Source organism: Micropterus dolomieu, linkage group LG19 (genome assembly GCF_021292245.1).
Source record: "Micropterus dolomieu isolate WLL.071019.BEF.003 ecotype Adirondacks linkage group LG19, ASM2129224v1, whole genome shotgun sequence".
Lineage (NCBI taxonomy): Eukaryota > Metazoa > Chordata > Actinopteri > Centrarchiformes > Centrarchidae > Micropterus > Micropterus dolomieu.
In genome coordinates, this window is record NC_060168.1 from 1,461,635 (window position 1) to 1,483,761 (window position 22,127).

Genomic DNA, 22,127 nt, shown 5'->3' on the forward strand with positions numbered 1-22,127 from the left:
TCCGGGTGCTCCGGCTTCCTCCCACCATCCAAAGACATGCAGACTAGGTTGATTGGTGACCCTAAATTGTCCTTAGGTGTGAGTGCGTGCGTGAGTGGTTGTTCGTCTGTGTGGCCCCACGATGGACTGGTGACCTGTCCAGGGTGTACCCTGATGTCAGCTGGGATTGGCTCCAGCCCCCCCGCGACCCTGTACACAGGATGAGCGGTTGACGATGGATGGATGTATCCAGCTGGCCACAAGTACTTACATCTTACTTAGTCGCAGCCTGTAATAATCCTTAATATGGAGTAGTACATAGTAGTACATATATGAGTGGGTATATGTGTGTGTTTAAGAGTGTTATATCTCTCCCTGTTCCTATTGTTTTATGGTGCCATGCATCACATCCAGCTGGGCTCATTGCCATTTCCAGTGTTAACACTCTTTTCAGTTTGTATTCTATTAACAGTCATGGCAACATTTAGTGCCATACTGTATACATGGGTGTTGTGAGTTCTTAGGACACTGTAATACACTTCATGTTGATATGTGTGGGTTTATTTATTAATGGTGTAAATAGTACTTAAATTCTTATTTAGTGTTTTGTCTTACTTGTACTATGTATATAGCATTTTAGTTTATTAGTTTACTTATCTATACCATAAATCTGTTTTTGTACTCATTTTTGCTCCTGTGACAATGACATATTCCTGCATTAAACTTATTGTGTCTTACACAAGATCCATGATTAAATAAGTTACTGTACTGAGAATTGCCGTTAATCATCATTAATGCTATCATAAATAAAATGAAAGATGGCTCAGATATTGACCACAAATGGCAATAACAAGTTTCTGGCACAGGGAATTCCCCTTCATTTTCCAAGATTGAAATCATCAGTAAGCGACCTGACTGAATAACAAGTGGTATTTTACCACAAGGAAACAACAACAAACAACTGTACCTGGTGTGGTACAGTGTGTACAGGCTACTTCTTGTTATTAAAATCAGCACAGACTCACTACTGTCACTTACACAGAAAATATAAATTAGCTAACATTAGCCACCATACTGTGGCCCTGCGATGTATTGGTGACCTGTCCAGGGTGTACCCCGCCTTTCGCCCGATTGGCTCCAGCCCCCCGCGACCCTGTATGCAGGATAAGTGGTTGACGATGGATGGATGGATGGATAGCCGCCATACTGGTCATTAAGGCTGGGTACAAAAACCCTTAAAGTGATACCAATACTTAATTTGATGGCTTGTGTAAAATGCCACCTGTTGAAGCCATAGTAGTTGGTTGGTATTATTATTTCTATTGTTGTTATAGACAAGCAAGGTGATTATTTTCTTTTCTTTTTCAAATAACTGTGAAATTGTATCAAATCGCTTCTCATCCTCAGGGGTAGTATCATCAAAGGAAGGACGGCAGCTTGGGAGTTATTTTTGAACAAGAGTGAAATAGTTTAGTGACCACTGTGGGCTGTTGAAAGAAACGCATGCTTTTGACACAGAATAATTTTGTTAACTTTGGATCAATAAATCTTAAAGAACTGAATTGAAAGATCTCCTGTTCCTCACCCACTCTTATCCTTCAGGTTTCTGGGATCCACTATATCCCAGTACCTAAAGTGGGAGTCCAACACTGTCTCCATCATAAAGATGGCCCAGTAGAGGATGTACTTCCTTCACCAGCTCAGGAAGCTCAACCTGCCGATGGAGCTGCTGATCCACTTTTACACAGCCATCATCCAGTCTGTCCTCTACACGTCCATCACTGTCTGGTTTGGATCTGCCACCAAAAAGGACAGGAGCAGACTACAACGGACAGTCAGGACTGCAGAAAAGATCATCGGTGCCAGCCTGCCTTCCATTCAGGACCTATACATTTCCAGAGTGTTTCCAGCTGTTCATATTGTCATTTTGTATATTGCGTATTCTATATACAAAATCCACCTACCGCATGTACACAACACCTGTCCTTAATACTTTATTTATTCCAGCATCCTTTGCACTATGCTCCATCACAGTGTACATGAGTACATGTATGTGAATGTACACCTGTATATCACATCAAGCGTCAATATGTACATAATAATGATAATAATTTTACTCCTGCATCCATTGCACTCTGCCCATTGCACTATTGGCTCAATCAGTCTATATTGTCTTTGTTTATAGTGGGTTCTCTATACTGTAGCCTGTGTGTGATTTTATTATTTTATTAGTAATGTATTGTAAGTAATCAAATCGTGAGCATTGTACAATCCTGAGTCAAATTCCTCGTATGCGTACACATACCTGGAAAATAAAGCTGATTCTGATTCTCATGCACATGCCCGTGCAAGTTGACACGTTCTAACAATACAATAAGAAGCCTGGTGCACAATCAAATGCACTAGCTCTGGTCTCCACTGGAGGTAATAGTGCAGCTAAAGTTACCTGGTCCCGCTACGGATCTGAGGGTTCTCTGGGCTCCAATCTCCACCCATGTTCCAATCACTAAGGTGGAGCGTTTCACGGATCTGGGGTTTCCTCCAGTCTCCCCTTTGGGGCTCAACCTCACGACCTTCTTCACAACCTTCACAAGCGTTTCCAGAAGGGGGTGCGGAGGCACAGGCCCGGCGCACCGCAGTGGGATTTGGCGCAGTTTTTTTTCCTCTACGGCCCCTTCATGTCTCAGGATCCAGGGTGACAGCAGCTCAGCTGTCCTGCGCCCAAATCCTGCTTTCATGCCACCGTTGTATACACACAATGTGAGGACGTAAGAGAGGCACACACGTAGACAAGCTTTTCTCAGCGCGTGTAGGGGTAAACCCAATAGTGATAGCCTTAGAGGGCGAAGCCTATACGAAGTAGAAATCTTTATTTGCCATTAAGTGCTCGTCAATGCAGAACTTAACGCCAAATGAGCCCAGCATGGTGTGCTATTTAAGTAATGAGCAAAAATTACCCGAAAATTTTAATCCGTGTTTGATTCGTAAGTATAAAACTCGCCGAATTAACTATTAACAGTTCATGTTTGCCGCGTACCATTGAATGTACTGACAACTATTACAGAATTAATTTGATACTCAAGAAATCTTAAGAACTGGAGGATTCTCAGGTAATTTCTGAGACATTCCTTTTCCTGTCCCAGTTGCTTGTGAGTTACAAACTGTAACGTTGAGCCTCCTGTTTTTCTAATAAGTCAGGCACTGCCCATGCCAAAGTCTGTCTGCTGGAGGTTTATCAAGGGTAACACACATAGCTACACAAATCGGACACATTAAAAATCTAAATCAATATTTTTCCGTTATGGTTTTAAAGCAGAAAAACAAAAACGTCTGTTTTTTTGTTTTCTGTTTATCAGTTTTTCCATTTTGGTTTTAAAACGGAGAAAGCAAAACACAACTTGTTTTTTTGTTTTTTCCGATACGGTTTTGAAACGAAATAATCAAAGAACAAACCATACACAGATTCTTCTGCACAATGTAATTTCTATTTTTGGATACTGTCATAACTGGACACATACAGAGCAGCAATGCCGGGACCCTCTTTTGTTATTGTTAGACCATGTGCATGTATTCCAGAGTGGGTTAGAAACAGATAGAGGAGGAAGGAAGATGAAATAAATAAGTCATGAGTCGGATCCCCGGAGTCTGCCCACGACAATACAGTAGATGAACTCTTCTGGGTGGGCAGCTTCTGACTGAAACACCCCGGTGCCTTCCCGACAGAATTCCCGACAGTGCTGCTAAACACACTATCACAAGTTGTCTCCCGCACCAGGCTTCTTATTGTATTGTTAGAATATGTGCACTTGCACGTGTATGAGAGTGGGTGAAGGCAAAGTGGGTGAACAGATAAACTGCAGGAGGAATAATCAAGATGCAAGATAGAAATGTCAGAGCTCCGCTGTGACACCGACACTACGGCTCATGACAACCCGGCGGACGAGCTCTTTTAGGCGGGCAGCTTCCTAGCAGCAGCCAGTCTCTGGTTCTCCCATCTTTCTCATTCAAAAAAAATCCATCCTTATTCAACAGACTGAAGGGGGGGATGCACTAGAAATTATATTTTTATGTTGTAATTAAAGCTAAATATTTTAGAGATGTTATAGTAGGTTTCAATGGGGATTGGGGATTTTCAAGACTGTAAAAAGTAAAAATCATGTCATTTGCATCAAAACACTCATAATTACAATAAAATGAAATTTAAAAAGTCCAAAATGTGCTTAGAGGTACATAATTAATTTAGACTTTAATAACTGAATTCTGAGTTCAAAATGTCTGCCTATAAATTAGCAATGTCTTTCCTTCCTGGTAAAGAGGAGGATAAACTGGATGTAGCTGGGCTTGCTTCCACTACATTATATTATAACAAAGATAAGACTTGTAAGTGTTTCATGAAGATAAATGGGCATATAGAACACATAATTAATTTTGGGTAGTGTTCCTTCTGTAAAGTGTTACCAGTATTTCTGGAGCTCTAATACCTTATTCATATTGGCTTTTAGCTAAAACACAAAGCAGTCATTTCAATGGTGTATCAATTATGTGACTGCAAGAAAGGATTTCTCTATAATGAAGTATATCTTTGTAACAAAGTGTGATGTGTTTGTGTGTTTGGGGGGGGGGCTATGTACTTATTCATTACAATACATGGGCACATTTAACGGTGAACAATATTACTAGTTAAGCTGTTGCTGATGTGAATATGCAGGTGTGTGATGCTAATTAACACTAATCACCATTTGGTGAAGCTGCCAGCTTCAAAGATTATCAATACACACAGACACACAGCCACTATGGCCTATCTGTGCTGCAGTATATGCAGAACACAGCTGGATTCTGTTATGCTGACACATGATTCGATTACTGTAAAGTAGAGCACATTATTCGCAGCTATCAAATAAATTTCTGTTACCGGAGAATCATCCTGCTGGACAGTTAAAGGGCCGATAAGAAAGACTGCCCCGCAGCACAAAATGTCAATAATGTACACAGTCTGCACAAGGCTGAATTATTGATCATTATCAAGGACTTTACCTCCAGTAGCTTTGGGTTGGGAGTTCTAGCTTTCACATCTTACAGAAGGTTAGTTTGATAAGTCTTTACTGTTATTAAGTACTTTTTAGATGGCTACTTCAAGGTTATTTTGGACCTTAAAGGACATCTAAACACCAGCTTCATCATTCAGTTATGACTAATAGTAATAGTATATTAATGACATATGCGGGTAGATTCATGCTGTCTATTTAAACCTGTGCATTAAGTTTAAGGTAAGACAACTTAGCACAAAACAGCACTGTACTAGCCACAACACTATAGAAGTAGTACTGCTGTCATTGTTGCTGATTAATGTTGATCAACTAATTAGGTTCATCTTTACTTTTCTCCCATTCCCCATTCCTAGTGGTCAAAACTAGCTTATAAACCTTTTTCAAACCCACCCACCCAGCCACACCCTATTCCTTGCAATTATTGTGATCGAACATCCATCCATCGTCAACCGCTTATCCTGCGTACAGGGTTGCGGGGGGCTGGAGCCAATCCCAGCTGACATCAGGCGAAAAGCGGGATACACTCTGGACAGGTCGCCAGTCCATCGCAGGGCCACACATAGACAAACAACAAATCGCACTCAAACCTAAGAACAATTTAGGGTCACCAATGAACCTAGTTCGCATGTCTTTGGACGGTGGGAACCCACGCAGACACGGATCAGATTTAGCCTATAATCATTTATGCAGTAAACTTACTCTAAAGTAGTCTTTCCCTGTAACACAAGTGTGTACTGGTGGGGAGTATAGTTTTCGACAGCAGTGTACTGTTTAGCAAAAGTGATACATTTTTTCGTTGGGTAAAAATGTTGTTGTTTTGACTTTTAAACTTTTCTGCTGTCCTGATGTCAATGGGGAGCTCATTCCACCATTGTAGAGCCAGATCAGCAAACAGTGGTGATTTTCCATGCAAGAGACTGAAAGGGGAGAGAGAGGGGATAGGGTCAAGAGGGCAGGTGCTTGGGCGGCAGGAGGTAACCTGGGTTATCACCTCATTGGGAAAGAGGTGTGAAAAGGAAGTCAGAATAGGAGATGAAGAGGTGGATATAGAACAGGTGGTGTCAGCAGGTGGGTGGGGAAATGAGGAGCGTATGTCATCCATCTTTTTTACAAAGTAGTTAACAAAATCACTCAGTAGATGGGAGGAGCGGATCAGTGTGGAGAACATAGAAAAGAGTTTTTTTTGGTTGGAGAAGGAAGATTAAATTTTGGATTGAAAGAAAGAGTATTTAACAACCGCAAGAGGCTGAGAAAGAGGAGAGCAGAGATTGATAGGCAAGAAGGTCCAGAGGCAAAAAAGGAGGGAGACAGGGAGGGAAGAAAGACCCAATGACGACATGTGCTGTCCCAAGTACTCAGTGCAATCTCAGGCAGGATGGGCAGGTACATACGATTTCCACGTACTCAGGACTGAATGAAACAAACCACAGTTTTTACGCAGTGGCTGCTTTCCCTCCCGACTCTCCATGGCGGAAACCATTAAAACACGCAAAACCCTCATTTAAATACTCCCACCTCCATTGTGTTTGCACCTGTTGTCATCTACGCAGTAATTCTTGGTTTATCATCCAAAACACGTAGTACAATTGCACGTACATTATTTTAGAATGCACATGCAATTTAGTACTCTTTATTCGGGATGTTAGAAAATCGGGACCTAACAATATAATATTAAATAAAAATGTAACTTTGAACATTTTTCTAATTACACTTCTACACTCATTTAAACTAGTTTACTACTACTAGTGCATGTAGTGAAAAAAGCCACAAGAACTATTAAAGCACCAATCACAGAAAAGTTTATTGTGATCAGTGATCACTGTTTTAAAAGCTGTTTTCCAGGGTTGGGAGGATTACTTTAACAATGTAATCCGGTACAATTACAAAAAAACCCTAACCAGTACCACAAAATAAAAGTAATGTAACCTGATTACTTTTAGTTACTTTTGGATTACTTCAATGCCAAATAAACAAATGAAGACAAGAGAGTATCAATGATGCGTTTTCTTTTTTTAGAAAAATATACAAAATCTTCCATTCCCATGAAATCAAAATCCATGTTTAAATGTTTTTATATAACACGCTTTGCACTATGTCACCACTATGGCAGTATCTGGCCCATCAATGACAAAAAAATATGTAATGCGTAAACACACATTCGGAGCTACTGGCGACTGTACACGCCAATCAGTGTCTGTGACACGTCTCTCCCTAGATTTGTGTTTTACAGAAACACATACAGATACCATAGACTTTATATGAAAAAGCACTGCATTTTCTGTTTCATGGAAACTTTGTGCTTAAAGTAATCCCTATGACTAATCTCCTGTTTTTCAAAATGTACCTTTAATCCGATTACGTCTATTTTTTCTGTACTGTAACAGAATACAGTTACTTTTTTGGTATCCTGATTACGTAACGCCGTTAAATTTAATCTGTTACTCCCCAACCCTGCTGTTCAATATGTCACATTTTCAAAACATCTGTTTCAGTATTTTCAAAAGCTTTGACAAAATTTTAAGGCCAATGCAGAGTGTCCAGATACAAGGGTCTTCACTTCCATTGTCCTCTATTGGTTTTACACTATAGCTGAACAAAAGAACAAGGAGCACACACGTAGTATAAATATGTATATAATAAATTGTTTGTTAAACTCTGTGTTACTTGAACTTTTTTACTGTGCTCCTAAATTTCTTTGTGTGATCCTAATTGTTTTCATGGAAGAGCACATGTGCTCCTTGGGAAAATTGTTAGTGTAGAGCCCTGCCGCGACGCTGGAAGAGACATCAGAATCAGAATCAGCTTTTATTGCCAGGTATGTGTACACATACGAGGGATTTGACTCTGGATTGTACAATGCTCATGCTGTGCTTACTTATACAATAATAAAATCAGACACAGGCTACAGTATAGAGAACACATATATACACAATATAAACAAAAACAATATAGACTGATTGAGACAATAGTGCAATGAGCAGAGTGCAAAGGATGCAGGAGTAAAATTATTATCATTATTATGTACTGTACATGTCGGAGGTGGATGAGATATACAGGTACACATACACAAAGGATGCTGGAATAAATAAGTAATATGTGCAGGTATTATGTACTTGAGGTAGGTGGATTTGGTATACAGCATATACAATATACAGCATGACAATATGAACAATATGAACAGCTCTGAAATACAGAACGAGAGAATGATGAATAAATAATGTGGTAACCAGTAAACAGGTGGCTGATTAGAGACAGAGTTACTCGGTTATTGCACAGAAATTGTTCCTGACACTGTGAGTCAGAGTCAGCTGTTCATCAGAGTGATGGCTTGTGGGAAGAAACTGTTCCTGAGTATGTTGGTTTTGGCACACAGTACTCTGTAGCGCCTACCAGAGGGGAGAAGCTGGAACAGGGTGAGATGGATCTGCAGTGAGGTTTCCTGCCCGTTTCATGACTCTGGAAATGTATAAGTCCTGAATGGAGGGCAGGCTGGCACCGATGATCTTTTCTGCAGTCCTGACTGTCCGTTGTAGTCTGCTCCTGTCCTTTTTGGTGGTAGATCCAAACCAGACAGTGATGGACGTGCAGAGGACAGCCTGGATGATGGCTGTGTAAAAGTGGATCAGCAGCTACTTCGGCAGGTTGAGCTTCCTGAGCTGGTGCCGGAAGTACATCCTCTGCTGGGCCTTCTTGATGATGGTGTCCGTGTTGGGCTCCCACTTTCGGTCCTGGGATATAGTGGATCCCAGAAACCTAAAGGATTCCACAGCAGACACAGGGCTGTTTAGAATTGTAATGGGGCCTGAAGACCACGATCATCTCAACAGTTTTGAGCGTATTAAGCTCTAGGTTCTTCTGGCTGCACCAGAGAGCCAGCTGATCAACCTACCGTCTGTAGGCCGACTCATCACCGTCCCAGATTAGGCCTATGACCGCTGTATCGTCAGAGTACTTCAGGAGTTTGACAGATGGGTCTCCTGAGGTGCAGTCGTTGGTGTAGAGGGAGAAAAGCAGGGGGGAGAGCTCACAGCCCTGAGCTGGGTAAGTTTGGTGCTGTCCGGGATGATGGTTAAGAACGCCGAGCTTAAGTCCAACAGGATCCTTGCATATGTCCCTGGAGAATCAAGATGTTGCAGGATGTAATGCAGTCCCATGATGACTGTATCATCCACTGACCTGTTAGCCCTGTAGGCAAAATGCAGGAGGTCCAGCAAGTGGCCTGTAATGTCCTTCAGGTGGGACAACACCAGTCTTTCAAAGGCCTTCATGACTACAGATGTCAGGTCGACAGGCCTGTAGGCATTTAATCCAGAGATGTAGTGTTTTTTGGGGACGGGGATGATTGTGGAGAGTTAGAAGCAGGTCCAGTTATCTGTTGAAGATCTGTTGAAGATGGGGGCCAGCTGGTTTGTTCAACACTGACATCTGTGCACGAACCTTCGTTTATGTAGAGAAAGAGTACACCTCCCCTTTTTTTTTCTTGTGAGCTTTGTTACGCGATCCGCATGGAAGAGATTAAATCCCGGTAGGTGAAGTGGGCTGTCCGGGATGTGTTCGGTGAGCCAGGATTCGGTAAAACGGAGGGCAGCAGATCTGCATAAGTCCGAGTTAATTCTGTTGAGGAGCCGCAGTTCATCCATTTTGTTGGCCTGTCATTCGCTAGTGCGCTGGCACACTTCCCCCTTTGCGTCTTCGGTATATCCCATACAGAGCGGCTGCTCCTCTAACTAATAACACAGAGAAAGTTCCAAGTTTGATAAAGAGCGGTGGAATAGTGTGAGCTGTTGAAAGTCCAATGTCTAAGAGCTCTTCTCTGGTAAATGTTACCAGAGAGGGATGGCAGCCGATAGCCAAAAAGGTAAATGAAGAACGGAGAATGAGGGAGAGAGGCGTTCTTTCCACAGCTGTAAGTAGCTACTGCCATTATTGTGTCACAGTCTAAGATGCAAAGAACATTTTACGTTGTAAACTTCGTGCGACCTGCAAGAAGCTTTCAACTGCAAACAATTCTAGATTTAATTTATTGAAGAATCTGCTGAAGCAGCACAGCAACTGAAACTTATAGAAATAAACTCCGGCAGCCACTGCCAGTGATGCTTGGACTCATGGCGAGAGATTGGTAGGCTAAGCAATGTTTTATAAAAATGACTTAATATTGCTCTTATAGCCTAAATACATGTGCAGAAAAACAGTAGCCTAGTTCAAAAGTAGGGATTAAGACTACTTGCTTTTTTTAATCTTAGCCAGTGGTGTCGAGAAATTTTTGGCCTATAGCCTATTTTTTCCGATATACCATACTCCTTGCTGCTGTTATGGATATGGCGCACACACCCGCCCGCTATCAGAGTTGAAGTGTCATGAACTTTTTCCTACAGTTTATCAATAGACAAGAGACTGATCTGGCTGTTCGATCAGTTGGGCCACCAGGTCTTAAACAGGGAACGACCTTTGCTGCTGTCTCTTATTCATTAAAAATATCTATCTAGTATCTATCTATCTCTATATCTATCTATTAACTTCAACTGAAGTAATTTGAAAGTAAGTAGTTATATTATTTAGTTACAGTATACTGAGCCCCCCCCCCCCCCCACACACACACACACACCATGATCAAACTGGTGGCGGCTCTACTACAGCATATGGATGGTAAAGCAGGACCTGTGACAATAACTTATATAACTTGCAGACTATGTTAATTGGTGACCCTAAATTGTCCTTAGGTGTGAGCGTGAGTGGTTGTCTTATGTGTGGCCCTGCGATGGACTGGCAACCTGTCCATGGTGTACCCCTTCTTTCACCCTATGTCAGCTGGGATTGGTTCCAGCCACCCACGACCCTGTATGCAGGATAAGCGGTTGACGATGGATGGATGGATAATAATAATAATATTTTTTCCCCCTAAATTTCAACAGCTAAATGTGCAACATGCAATATCAAATAATTGAATCTATATGTTTTTCCTGCTTTTTTGTCCTTTGCCGATTACATGGTGTTAGCTCAGCTCGTGCCGTCGCACCTAGTCGGCTGAGTGCTGCACCGATTTGGTTGAGCAGATGTTGACAATGCGGTTTGTGTGTTGTAGCAACTGCTTGTGGAGGAAACAAAACCACCCGAGGCAGCGAGAGATTGTTTCCGTCCCCGTATGCTGAAACGGATGTGGCCTCAGCTGTTTCTCTCAGGGTATAGCGGGCTAGCTTAGCTGCGCTGTGTCTGTTTATGTAGCACGCTTGCACTGCCAGTGAGCGCACTGGGAATGCAAAGTTAGAGCAGACTGCTGCATTATGAGCAGGCGCGCACGAGGTGTACTCCCGGACCTGTGCAAAGAGGAATTTTGAGATGTAGTGACTCCATCCATGAAGGTGGTGAATTCAGTGAGCAGTTCTCCATATGCTGAAGAAAAAAGAATGCTGAGGCAGTAGGGACACTGCTATTTATAAGTCACGCACATATCGGTAGCAACATCTTATTGGTCGGCTACGTGCACAATAAATATTTCATTGGGCACGTGTGTGAGATTTGAGGAGGTAGTACCCACAGAGTCCAGTAGAGCGTGGAGCTTGTGTGAGATAGAATGTCAGAGACTAGCTAACATTAAGCATTAAGCAGGTAAAGAACCAGATATTTTTCTCAGGAGTTGGTGGAGATCAAAACAGTGCTAAAAGTGAGTAAATATAGTTGGTAAGATGAGGAGTATATGTTTTAAATCTTACAATATTTAGCAGTACTGTAATGCAATAAGATCCATGAAGGTATCTAATCCAAGAGCATTATAAATACTAGAATTCATCCTAAGCAACCAGTTATTAGCGGAATTACACCAAGCAGGCTTCACTGTTTCTAGGCTCTTTAAATCACTAATTTGTTTGTGTGAGAGGTGTAATGGGTCATCAGCATGCATAATAATGAGTTTGTGTGTATAAACTTAAGAGGTTAAATGTTTTATCACACGTGTTCTGCACATTGTCAGGAAACATGTAGATTTATGGGTGTGTGTGTGAGTTGCATCTTGTTTTTTGTCTGAGTTTGCACGCACCTGTAATTCATCACGTAACTATGAACCGTTGAATCATTAGCCTAATGTTCTCATATATTAATTTGCCCCACACTCTGAACACTGTAATGGATTAAAAGTGTTTAGCTTTACTACAAGCTTTCCTTTATGTCTTAAGAGAATTAAAAAAGGAAATGAGTGATTTCTCTTTATTACATTCTTATTCATGAATGTGTTACTTCTTTATATAGCATAAACTTTGTGTCCTGTGAAAACTACATATCTCCAAAACAGGAGTCACCAGTTAACCTAGCCTGCATGTCTTTGGATGGTGGGAGGAAGCCGGAGCACCCGGGGAGAACCCATGCAGACACGGGGAGAACATGCAAACTCCACACAGAAAGGCCGGGGTAACCGGGGATGAATCCACTACCTTCTTGCTACGAGTCATTGGTCAAAATCTCTATGAACCCTGATACCAGTACCTCTACTAAAAATACTCTTGGGGAAGCACTATACTGTAATTGTGTGCTGTATACATATTTATACAAATTGTATTTCAATGCTTTGGCAACATAGTTCTTGAACCTTTCATGCCAATAGAGCCCTCTGAATTTAATGAAACTGATATAGGTATGTTCAAATATGTATGCATCCTTTATATTGCTACTTTACCATCCTTCATCACTCTTCTACCAGGAAGTACGTTGGAGAAAGTAGGTAAAGGATAAGTAGAAAAGTGAAGTGAGAGAATAAGAAGATTCTTTAAACATTCATCAAATTCTAAACCACTACAGATGAAGTGGCCTATGATGTCTGAGCATATTTACATAATCAAAGTCCCGGCTGTTTCTGGCTTACAAAGTGCAGTTGTGAGATGGCATTTTAACAGCAGCAGGACACTTTGATGTAGACGATGCTGATGGAAATTTTTATTAAGAATGCAGTAGGATTCTTCTTTGTGCGAGCAGTATTTCAGAGAAAATTTCACATTCGTATTTTAATTACATGCTGTACATGCATGGACTGTGATATGGGCTCTCGATTTGTATGACATCAACAGGGCTCATTTTTTGGGAAGCAGAACTCTGTAACTCCATGGCAATCCACTGACCAAACTTTAATAACACAAGTGTGAATGCTTATCAAATAGCAATCTACAAAATACACTTTAAAATATCAAACCGACATTAGTTCCTTATTGTGGTCTTGTTGTCATGGTGACACCAAAATTGACATTGCTTACTCTTGATAACATAATGATAACTAAATGGATATTAAGATGAGTTGAAAATCATTTAACAGCTGTGTCCCATTACGATGCATCTGCATGAATAAGTACTTTTAAAAGAGGGAAGAATTGGTTGATTATGTCACGCCCAGCTCCTGCAGTTAGGTTATGTGTTCAGTTTTGTCTGCTACCACTTCCTGTTGTACTTCAGTGACTCATCTTGTGTCTTGTTTCAGGTCTTCGTCTGCCTTCCCTCCTGTGCGATTACCAGTCCCTGCCCTAATGTGCTGTCTTTTGTGAGTCGTGCCCTGAGTCCATTACCCCAGTGTGAGCCTTGATAGATTAATAAATGAACACACATAATAGTTGATGACTGGCATCTGCAAAGTGAACATAATACCTTTCAAACAAACAATCTTCAAATGTAATTTTTTGTTCTTTATGCATCCAGTGCACCTTCTTCAGCTCCTGTACTACTTGTGGAAAGTCACAGTTATTACATTTTTTGAAGTCATCTACAAATCATAAATACTAATTAACAGTGGCAAAGGGAAAAGCTACTTCCATATGACAAAAAGCACATAATATGTAGGACATGATTTCATCTTCTCTTTCAGAACAGTAACATGTTTTCTGTGTCTACCCAGCTGTCTGGAACCGTACGCTGTTTTGCTGCACTGCCCTAACCCAAGCCATTCTGAAACAAAACATAATGAAATAATATAAAACATTAACTTAAAAATACATAAATACAAATAAATATAAAAATAACTTAGCTACATGTTTCATCATAGATTTACTGGTCTGTGGTAGTTGCTTTAAATGCCCATATGTGCCCATAGATCTTTGACTGGGGTCCTGAAAACCTTAAAAACATCAATGTCAGTCTTTGGGGGAACAAAGCCATTAAAATGTAGGGAAAGCAAAAATTAAACATTTCCCAATGAAGTTTTTGGAAGGCTAATGTGAACTGACTGTTGTATTACTATTACATACTAATTAATAATTATCCTTTTAGTTTTTTTGTTCCATGTAGTGCAAAAAAGCCATGAGCATACATTCTGTTTTGATAGGGTGGTTTCATTGTGCTAAAGGAAACATCCATTTCTCTTCTTTACTGAAACAAAATATGGCTTTATGTTCCAAAAGTCTCTTTGCAACTTTACTGACGGGATTCTTGGCATATCTCACAAATGTCTTCACAATTTGCAGCTAGTTCTCAAAGGAAATGCAGATACAGAATGCCATTGAGAGAAATGTCTCGAGTCATGTTTCAAGATTTGAACATTATACATAAAAAGAATTTACTGTGTATGCTTACATTTGTCTACAAACTATCTTGAAAGTTGTTTAGCATCGTCCATGTAAGCACCACGATTCGTCTCACATGAATCCAAAAAGGATTGACACAGCTTCTGTTAGGCAGGGGAAACGTTCATATAGATTCCTGTGCAACACCTTTAAAACAACGGGCCCAGTGTATAGAAGGAATTGCCTAAGCTCTGTGGTTTAGCGATAAAGACACAAGTTGAAATCTCCCATACTTTTCCATGTGACAGTCAACATTCAGGTAGTCCTTTTTTTTTTAAATGCACAGCAGTCTTTTACAGTTTTCCTCAGTTGCTTAAATATTATAAGCAGGCTATTGAACTAAAATTTCAAAACCATAAGTCCATTTTTCAAAAAGAACACCTGTTTCTATAAACTCTACACACAATTCCCTTCATTTCTCATTGCCTGCACCATGTGGTCAGTGAGAAAACACTGACATTCAAAATTGTTCACTCAATCAGCACAGTTTGAGCTCAATTAGCACACAGCTACCCAGGTGGAAACACAAACAGTCACAAGTGATAACACACCAATCAGAACCTTCAATAGATAGATAAAAAGGGCCAGAGTCAGTTCATTCAGTTTTGGAACAATGGATCCAGAGAGATGTGAGGGAAGACATGGAGGACACCAGAGATGAGGAGGATGAGGAAGAGCACTATGGAGAGGAGGAAGAGGAACAGTAGGAGTTGGAGGAGGAGATGGGATAGGAGTAAGAGCAGGAGGTGGAGAACAAGAATTTCTGGCCTGTCCCAGACCAAAGACAGGACGCTGGGGCAGAATAATCTGCTGTACTGTACAGCACATTAAGGAATAAAAAAAATGTGCAAATGTTTTTTGAGGGGGGAGAACCACAAGCAACATTACTAATAACCAGTTTTTGTAGAATTGTTTTGAATTTATCTCACCAATGTGCAAAACTGTGTTGTAGTGTGTGTTTTTGAGGGTTTGTATGTGTTATGTCTGTGTCAGGACCGGGGGCCAGAAACTCAAACGCAGACTAGAGAAATGCACAGAAGTGGTTTATTGAGCACAAGGGTTGTCCTGGGAGAGGTTTGGGTGAGGTGGTCGTTCTGAGGGTCTGCGGTTCTGGTCCCAGAGCTTAGATGATTCCGGGGCACAGGAGGGAATCCGCGTGGTGCATGTGTAGGTTTCCTGAGGTCGAGACAAAGAGAGCAGTTAACACTGGTACGAAGGTTCAGACAAAATACTGACACTAAGACAGACAAACTGGCTGACATGTCCATACAGTTAAGTAAAACGATCGGGCAGGGACTGGAAGGTTGGCAGATCTCTTAAAGGCGTGTTGATTGCAGGCAGAGGCCCTGGGGTGCTGATTGCGGATGTGCTTCAGGTGGGAAAGCCTGGAGCTCAGATTACCACGCCCACCAGCAGCCTCAGGGCAACAGGCAGGCCAGGGTCACGACCGGGGGTTTGTGACAGTCTGAGGGCAAAGTTTGGTTTTTCAGCAAGATTGAATGGTTTTGCGTGGAAAACTTAATTTTGACCTGAAAATAGGATGTTTGGGGAATTGGGCGAGAAGTTGTGAATTTGTGTTTAGAGTTTCAAGAAATAGAGGCATAATTTCAGGAAACGTGTTTAAGCAAAAAACTGCAACCAATTCAAGATACTAGATGCATATAGTCCAGAGGGAAACCTGTTACGCATTATTATGTCCCGATAGGGGTTTAGGGAGTAACCATTGATGTAAGGATGGGAGACACCTGATGAAAAACCGTTTTATTATCACAACAAAGGCAAACAAAATCACAGGAGTGATTACTCCGCAAAACCTCAAAATACAAAGGAAAAACGGGTAGACATGCTCCCCCCCGAGCACAGTCTGCCACCCGCTGGCACAACAAAGACATGGGAAAGCACTGCCTCCTTTATTCTGCAGCTGAGTGAGCACAGGTGGGTTTAGTCAGCAATCAGCATACACCCAAAAACTAGCAACAAGAGGATGAGACAAACAACACAACAACACATACCCCTCTGTGACACGCGTGTTATTCCTACATTATGGAAAAGGGTACAACAGTAAAAGATATTCCAACCTGACCTTTTGTACTGTAATTTTATATGCTTCATGTATTTTCCTCTTCTGCTAGATCTTCACCTACATCTTCTACGTTACACTGATTGGGATTAAAATATTCACTGCAGCTATCTTCACTGCTGCTTTTTTAGACATGCCATGTTCTAAAAAATGACATCCCCAGCAGTTACATCTACAACAAAGCAAAAATAATAAAATAGTTTTTATCACCAGAAAAATCTGAGCTTTAGAGGTTAAAATTTCATTTCATGAGAAAAATGTCCCTTATCTGCATTCAAAAGTCCAAATCTAGGGGTGTGACAATCAACGTTATCTATAACGAAGACGTACGAAATAATGAAAAGTAGATATGAAAAAACATTGTTAACTGAAATAAAAACAAAAATGAGGCTTATAACTAACTAAAACTGTATTGTAGGTTTGCAAAACTAACTAAAACTAAAATGAAAGAGTAAATGTCCTTAGTTTTTTTTTCATTTATTTTATAGGACCTAAATAAGCCTACATTTCGAGTGGACATAAAGCCAGTGGAACTGATGTTTCGGGGCAGTTGGTCTGGCTGGACCGGCAGTTCAGTGGTACGTGCGGTGATTAGCTGATTAGGCACCTGTGCCGTGGGTATGTTGTACTTTTGTCCTCTGCGTGAAGAGCTGGCACGCTGCGTGACGTGTGGGTGTTCTGTCACGATTGCTTTATCGGTCAAGAAAGCCCGGGGTCAGGGCGGCGCCCTGACCACAGCGTAGCAGGTGGCGACCGCTGTTATGAGGAGAGCCCCATATAACGTTAGGGGGAGGCTAACTTAGTCAGGGAGACCCAGGTAGGGATCAGCTGCATAGCTGATGTGATTTGAACATGTTTTCTATTGTCTTTTATACATGTGTAGAAAATAATATGAATGCAACAGCTGTACAGAGCTGTGTTTTGTTTAGTTTGGGTTGCAGGTAGTGAGTCACTGTCTTGGTGGTTTTCTTTTCCTTGTTCTGTTCTGATGGTCTGGCTTAGAGCTCATCCTGCATGTGAGATGAACTTGCCTCTTGCCCACTGACTGTGAGCTCCCCCTGCGCTGGGTTAACGTGTCTGCTGGTCATTATATGTACTGTATGTCAGCTGGTGTGTGTGTTTTATGGGCTCATTGATATCTCAGCCAACCTGTTTCTTTGTGCTTCACATTGTTTTAATACCTCTTTTTTGATCAATAAAGGTTTAGATTTTAATATCACTGCCTTCCAGTCATACTTGCCGTCACGGTGCTAGGGAGCTGTTCTTTGTGACTCCACTATCCACACTATCTTCCCATTTCTTAGCTATTTCACCTCCATTTATTGTATTTCACCTATTTAACCAAGAATGATAGAGCTAGAGCCTGATGTAATGAATTTCTTGGGACCACTGGGTAGTAGGATTAGGGTAGTTTGCTCTTAGGGTTTTCTGTATGTAGGTTAGAAATGATACTGTAGATTGCATGTGCTTCATTTATTTGTAGTATGTATTTAGACAATGTGAGTGTACACACACACACTGTGTATATATATGTATGTATGTGTATATATATATATATATATATTATTTATTTATTTATTTATTTATATAATATATAATTTATTTATATAATTTATTTTCTTTATGTTTGGAAACCTATGTACAAGCTTCAGATTGTTTTAAAAAAGGTGTCCCTTTTCACAAACCTGCATTATTTCTAATTTTTTAATGTTTTGTGAAAAAACTAAACTGAACTGCGCTTGGCATCCTGCAGGACAAAGACTAAAACTAACACTAAAACTAATATAAACTAAACTAGGAAACCCATGTTAAAAAGTAATTAAAACTGAAATTGAAAACAAAAAGTCAAAACGAAATTAAAAAAACTAATGAAAAATCCACAAATATAATAACCTTGGTGATGATACACTTAAGTTCAGCTCATGATGAAACACAAAAGTGTTGCCTTTATAATTTTGTTCAGTGTTGGTAGTACAGTAAAGTCCATTCTGTAGCTCAGTGTTTTTGCCTTGGTTTAATATGGTGAGGAAAAACAAAACTATGACAGTACTGCATGCATCCTGTTTAAGAACAACAAAATTACTTTAACTGGGGGATCTGCTTTTAAAAAGCAGTAAAATGTTTAACTATAATATATCCTTGCAACATTAATAATGAATAGATTTTCTGATACTGAGAGATAATTTCTTTCCTCACCACATGAATAACATGGAGCTAAAGTATGGACTTACTAATTTGTAGTCACTTACTAGTAATTTGATATATTTTATAGTTTAAAGTTTATCCTGCTGCCAATCTAAAGACCTATGTGTAAAGCAATACTAAAAATAACCCAATGAAAAAGTATATTTTTTTAGGGGATGGGCCAATCAATTCACTTCTGACAAATGCTCTGCATAAAACTACCCAACAAGGAGATTATTTTACACGGCCTTGGGTTGACCAGAGGTCAACTGCAACCAATTAAAGTTTGAGTTTTCCCAATAAGGAAGCCCATTAGACTGTCACTAAGGTGTAAAATGCAAATATGTAAGGCGTGAAAATGTTTCTTGGCAGAACAGCTCAGACGTCACGGTTGGCTAAACACAGAGTACATTTTCTCAAATATGTGGGACTGTGTGGATCACTGGCAAGAGACCAGTTAGGTCAGTAAAACCCAGACATATGTCCAAACCTCTGCAGTGTATGCTGGACTTTCCACATTCAGATTTTAATACCTTCATGCAGGGTAATATGGAATGAAAAGGAAACTGAAATAAAGTAATAAATTTATCACCCCCTAAAAAAAGCCTGTATACATTTTCCTAAATGATTTATTTTTTTTGCTTAGGCCTTCCCACTCAGGCATCAAAGCATGATGTGATACCCTGGAGAGCTATAGAAAATGCTCACCCTAATTAATGACTTGCTTTTCTCAGGTGTTTAAAAATGAAGTGTAGGTTATATTGTTGCCAGTTATTAGCTGTTTGGCATGGTATTGGACAATTTCTATAAATAAAATAAAAATTTAATTAAATGCCCTACTGAACAATAACATTATTAGATAATTAGATGTTGTAAGTAAATGGCAAGTTGTTTGCATAAATATTGTTAATTAATCCCTGTGTCTATTAATTAGAAGTGTTGTTTGCATAAATATTGATAATGGACATAATGTCATATTTTGGAGGGAGGTTGGCTTGCTGCAAGAACTTATTTTGTTTAGCTGATAATCAATGTTTTTTTCTGGAACAGAACAGAACAGTTTACCTTCTTCTATAGTTCCAGGCTGTGCTACTGAAAAGTAGCCTACTGACACCTTCAGCTATCTCCGTTGATCAGCAGCTATGACACTCGCCTTACAGATCATGTCAGGAGTCTTCCCATATCCTGTATTAGCAGTCAAGTCATAAATCCCAGGGGTCAGTTGCACAAAAAAACTCAATTAAAGATTTTCCTTAAAGTGTGAGTTAAGGTTTCCTTAAAATACATTTAGTTGCACAAAACACCCTTAAGTCTTCTCCTTAAGGCTTCCTCAAAACGTTAACTTAAGTATTTCCTTATCTTTTTCTTTTACTTAAGGAATCCCTGTAGTGTGTTAAATGTAAATGTGCTGTATTTGTATGGTGCCTTTCTAGTCTTTTTGACCACTCAAAGCACTTTTAATACAATAATACTACATCTGCATTCACAGAACAGCCAGTATCTTGCCCAAGGACACTTTAACATGCAGCCTGGAATTGAACTGCTGACCTTTTGATTAACAGGCAGCCGGCTCTACCTCCTGTGCCACAGCCGCAGAGGTGAGATTATGCTTTTTGGCTTTTTCCCTCTCCTTTATTGAGTTATAAATCTTGTGCATGTAATAGGTTTGCAAAGTTAAACAGTCCAGCCCAAAGGAAGTTCCCACCTCCCACAGAAAACTCTGCTCTGAACCGCTTGAAAACAGCTCGTTTGTAGTCCAGCCGCTTTCATCCCTGTGACGTCACAGGGATGAAAGCTAAATGCGCCTCATATAATGCTCGCCCTCAAAAACACCGGTGGAAAAACAGTGAGCTGCAGCACACACCTCTCCTCTCCCTTCCAAACACTAGCTACCCTCCAGGCAGTCAGTGGACATAAAGTTGTTACTGTGATGTAGAGATAGAGCTCAGTTAAAACTTTATGGATGAAAGATACTTTTGTTACAGATTAATAACTCACCACTCTGAAACTCTTGCTCCTGTCCATAATGCCAAGCTGGTCAGCAACATGTATAGCTGAACCGAAGCTGTGGCTTCTCTCAGGAGCACGACTGGGAGAATCCAATGGTATGCTAAATGATGAGCAATTGCTTGTACATTATATATAAATATTTTACCCAACATAAAATGCACTGGCTTGTTCTCATTTACAAAATCCTACTTGGGCAGAACCCTCTTAATACGTCGTCGTCCTCCTTTGACACTCGCTCCTCTCGCCTTATACTGTTAAATGTTCCTAAGGCAAATTTGGCACATGGTCGCTCCTCATTCCAACAATCTGTAGCCATGAAGTGGAATGACCTTCAAAAGATCACAGAACACTTTCATCGCAATATCTGCTTTTAGGAAACAGAGGTCAGCAGCTGTTTTTAAAACCTGATCCATTTTAAAAACTTATCATGTGTTTTTAACTCACTCATAACTTTTACATTGTGTTCCATACTGCTTTCACCATGGTCCTATTTGTTCATATGTTGTCCTTTCTGCCCTACTTTCCATTGTGAAACCTAATTGTATCTCTGTTTGCTATGTTTCTTATATGTTATGTCTCTTTAATCTGTAAATCTGTGTAATCTTATTTTGTTTCAAAAATGTTATTTTCCCTTCAAGAGGATGTATTCCTCTTGCTAGGCCGTGGCTGAAAGTAAGAATTTTTGTTCTTAACTAACTTGCCTGGTTAAATAAAGGTTAATTTTTTAATTGTTCTGGGGGCTTGTGGTGGAACAACACCTTACTACACACTTAATGTTGGTTCTGCCTTTCATTTGTAACCCATCTGTACTATGTATGCAGCATGTACTGTGTAATAGCTGTAATCAGAAATTATACTGTTTTTTATATATCTAATTGCATGACTGGTTTTATTTACAATAGGTAGAGGTTTATGCATGTCTTGTGGGATATGCTGTGTAGCACATACAGCACGTTCTATTGTAATGGCGTGTGTAATGCATGAGCACTTTCTTCTGATTGACCTTACTAAATAGGTTTCTCTGTTTGAGTTGTATCTGTAAAGATTAATGACATTATTTGCATATACACTCACCTAAAGGATTATTAGGAACACCTGTTAAATTTCTCATTAATGCAATTATCTAAACAACCAATCACATGGCAGTTGCTTCAATGCATTTAGGGGTGTGGTCCTGGTCAAGACAATCTCCTGAACTCCAAACTGAATGTCAGAATGGGAAAGAAAGGTGATTTAAGCAATTTTGAGCGTGGCATGGTTGTTGGTGCCAGACGGGCCGGTCTGAGTATTTCA